Genomic DNA, 3910 nt, shown 5'->3' with positions numbered 1-3910 from the left:
AGTGTGTTTGGGAGCAGGAAATAACTGAATACAATGGTAATGTGTATTCACGGCTGACTATGAAAATAGTTCTCAAAGATGGTTTTAAAAGGGACAAAATAGTAAATTATTAATCAGGCATTTTTAAAGCTAAACTGTAGGCCAATAGTGTGATGGAAAATGCAATGTATTGTCCCCAAAAGAGAGCTGTGTAATTTATCAAATGTTTACTATAAATAACTATAACTTTAAAAAGAACCTCATCAATTTAATCTCAATAAATTAAAAGCATATATTATGGATTTATGACGTCACAGCGTCCTAATGCTGATTTTCAGGTTCTGCTAGCTACAGCTCCACACTGTCCTTTGTTTTTAGGAATGTTTATTTTACAATAGGACATAATAGGTGAACTGTAAAACAATAAGTAAAGCTTAAAATCTAAGAATCACCTTCAGGCAAAGTCAACACTTTTTCCCCTTTTTGAAACCATCATAGGCGGGGAAAGAGAAGAAGAAGAAAAAATAGAACACACTTAAACTAAATTTGAGATCTGATACAGAAGAGTGTGTTAAGATGGTCATTGTAAAGAGGAAATGTAACTAGTATTACGACACCACAGTTTAAGCTACATCATGTACTAAAACTCCTACTAGAACTATGTATTATTATAATCATTTTTTCCTCTCCAATAGGGGTGTCTAGGAATTCCTATAATTCACTCTCAATACACAAATTATATTCTGAAGTATTATCGATGTTGATGCTATTACTAAAGTGAGAGAAGTAATGAACAACCATCATATATTTGTAATTTTTCGCTACAAATACGAAGCCACCAAAACATGAAATGCCATTTAACTACATTATATTTAAAAAATCACGAAAGTAAAGTGTCTTGACTGCCAGTTAACTGGGGCTGACAGTCACCGTAACATTAGCCTCCCAGCACTGATAAGCTAAAGGTACTCACCATAGCGCTAGCAAGCTAACATTAGCTTCTCGTTAGCTTCAGTTTCAGCTCTTTTTCTCGTCCTGTCGCGCGGGCGAATGCTAATAAAAACCACCACCCTGTGCCCAATTTATCTTCTTTAGGTGGCACGCTTTGGCGACGAACGTCCTCACGCTTGAGAACAAAGTCGAGCGGTCATGTATCCGTGTGGCTGAACTGTGCTAGGAACATCTAACTGCTCAATCTGAAAAGCTGAGAGCAGACGCCGCTCCAGCTGCTCCACTGATCAACATTTAGCTGCGCCAAACTTCACTCAGAAAGGGCGCAGCTGACGCTGGGCGATGCTGCCTGCAAGTACAACACACAGAATAACATAATAATAATAATAATAATAATAATAATAATAATAATAATAATAATAATGATGATGATGATGATAATAATAATAATAATAATTTTGCATAAAAATACAGTAATGTATTCTCTGAATAAACATTTTATTGCCACTTTTTCACATTCTAACCGGATGCAAACAAAATAAACCACATTTTGCACTTGTGTCTATTTGCAAAGCAAATTAAAGACATTTGCAAGCTTAGTGTTAGACTTTACATTGACCAATTTCCATTAAGTAGACTAGTTTACCCTTAGCAAAAAGCAGTACATTTAAAGAGTAACTTAATGCTTTCTCAAACTAAAAAAATGAATATATAAAATCATTTTACAATATTTGGATTGCATATAAAAAGTAAGTATGAAAAGTAAATTTAAAGTATACTGCCTCACTTTTAGTATAGACAACGTGTACTTGTAGTACATTTAGTCTAGTAGACTGCAGTACTATTATACAGTATTACTTTTTGCTAAGGGAAGGCTTTTCCAATGCAACCCACAACTTTTGTGAAAAAAGTAAAAAAAAAAGTTAATTTATTATTATAACAGCAACAAAGACAATAGTAAGTATAATTTGCATATCCTAAATTCGAATAAATTGATGAGGACTTTATAATTTGGGTTAATTTAACATTAATCTAACTCACTGCAGAACACATCCATATAAAGGTTATTAAAGCAAAGTCCAGAAGGTACTACTGATGAATCCCTATGGATCCTTGGGGAATTTTTGTTGCACTTTTCATTTATTCATTTTCTTCTTTCCATCACCAGGCTTATTACAACAATTTATCATCAGTTCTAAGTGTTTCACTTCCACTATAAGTACAATAACTCATCATTCAAGAGCTATCATGCAAATTACAAAAAGGGAGTTGGTAGGAAATTGCAGAGGAACTCTTATTCACCCGTTTTATTTCTTGTATTGCTAATATTTCCATAATATTGGTCCAGGGACAAATTGCCAAAACCAGAAAACAAGGATTTCTATTATTGGCTGGTTGCTGTTGCCCACTTCTTATTGGCTTTGTACCTGACAAAACAAACACAGCCTGACTTGCTCTTTAATCAATTAGAAAATGGAGTCAGCAAACCTTCAAGCCAATATTCTACTCAGAAATTGGAGAATGGAAATCCCAAAAGGGATAATAAAGAATAAATAACGATGTCAACAATTCTTGTGTAGCTTTTAGCAATTTCAAGTTATCAGATATATCACAAAGTGGAAGAAAATGATGAACTATTAAGGTTGGAACATTAATAAGAAGCAATAAGCGTTTGCATAATGACTTCATTTTTAAAATTATTATTTTTTAAATATTTTTTTGTCTAGCAATAATATAACTTTTTTTTACACTTAAGGTTCTGTTATAAACTATTCAGCAAACCATGTGTGTATTTGAATGCATTTCTTTTGCATATCAAAACTAAACCTTGTTTTATTCTTTATGAAATAAGTTATCAGTTTTGCTCTGTTTTAAGTTCTGGACTAGATGGAAAACAGAAAGTGAGATAGATTTAGAGAAATGTGCTTAGAAAGCATGGATAGGAGAAAAGGGAGACAGTCAAGGGGGAAGGCCGTGAAGAGTACTGAGTGCAATAACACACAAACAAAGAGAGAGATGGCATCAAAATAGACAATGAAAGTTGCTTGTGGCTTCATGTTAGCTGAAATAACTGTTTGCAGAAGAGCTGCATTTTTGTGCAACACACCCAAATGTTCATGCAAACACAAATGAGTGAGCACTTAGCTACAGTTTGCATAAACCGACGCACACACATTTGTGTAGATCCACACATACTGTACAAAATGCATATGTAAACTAAGTCACACTCTGACAGGTAGGCAAACACACTCAAACACTTAGATGTTTCATGCATTGTTCATGTCTGCATAAGTGTGTTCATCCACAGCTCAGAACCTCTGATTGACAGTGTGGTAGCAAATAGCAGCTAGGAGTCCTGGACGCTTTATGGAGAAGGGGTCCAAAAATCTACATACCCCAGCTGACCCAATACCAGCCACTCAGAAACAACACCTCAAACCAGAGAGATCATTCCATCACTGCTGACAATGGGGTGTAGGAGCATGGAGGGCTGAAGCTCCGGGCTTGATCAGTTAGAAGAATAACGATGAACCGAAAATGCAACTTAAAATTTGGTGGAGGGGGTAAGTCCATGCAGCAACCCTGGGGGGAGGCACCACTTCCAAGTAGTCCAGCCCTCAAGGTGAGCCCTGGGCAGACCCCTAGAAACTCTGATGAAATGTCACTAAAGAAAGAAGGGCATTTGGGGGAAAAAAGCTACCAGGCTCACTCGCCGCAACGATAAATTCTGCTGATCATAAAGCAAACGTGCAGGTCGTTGACCAGATGGTGTCAGTGCAGCTCTCCACCCATTTCTTTCTTTACATAAATGAGCTAAATAACAATGTGAGCTTTGCTGTGTGAGTAAAGGAGCACTCAAACAATGGCACAATATCTGGAATTACATTGATATTTTAACTGCTCTGTATTTGTGCTGCCGCCTAGTGTCTCAATCAGATTAATGCAACTTAAACTGATTATTTTCCCAAAAAACATTATT

The 3910-nt window shown here is 35.9% G+C and overlaps 1 protein-coding gene across 4 annotated transcripts in view; it reads right to left on the bottom strand.

Annotated features, from left to right (window-relative positions):
* The window catches only part of fam135a (family with sequence similarity 135 member A), a 15208-nt gene extending 13983 nt beyond the window's left edge, over positions 1-1225 (bottom strand). For all 4 annotated transcript variants that reach the window (XM_024297264.1, XM_024297265.1, XM_024297267.1 and 1 more), the window contains exon 1: positions 953-1225. The gene's annotated coding sequence lies outside the window, so the exon portion shown is untranslated. The remainder of the gene's footprint in view (positions 1-952) is intronic.
* Positions 1226-3910: the final 2685 nt, after the last annotated feature.

The sequence above is a fragment of the Oryzias melastigma genome, linkage group LG15 (genome assembly GCF_002922805.2).
Source record: "Oryzias melastigma strain HK-1 linkage group LG15, ASM292280v2, whole genome shotgun sequence".
Lineage (NCBI taxonomy): Eukaryota > Metazoa > Chordata > Actinopteri > Beloniformes > Adrianichthyidae > Oryzias > Oryzias melastigma.
This window is presented reverse-complemented; position numbering and strand designations above follow the sequence as displayed.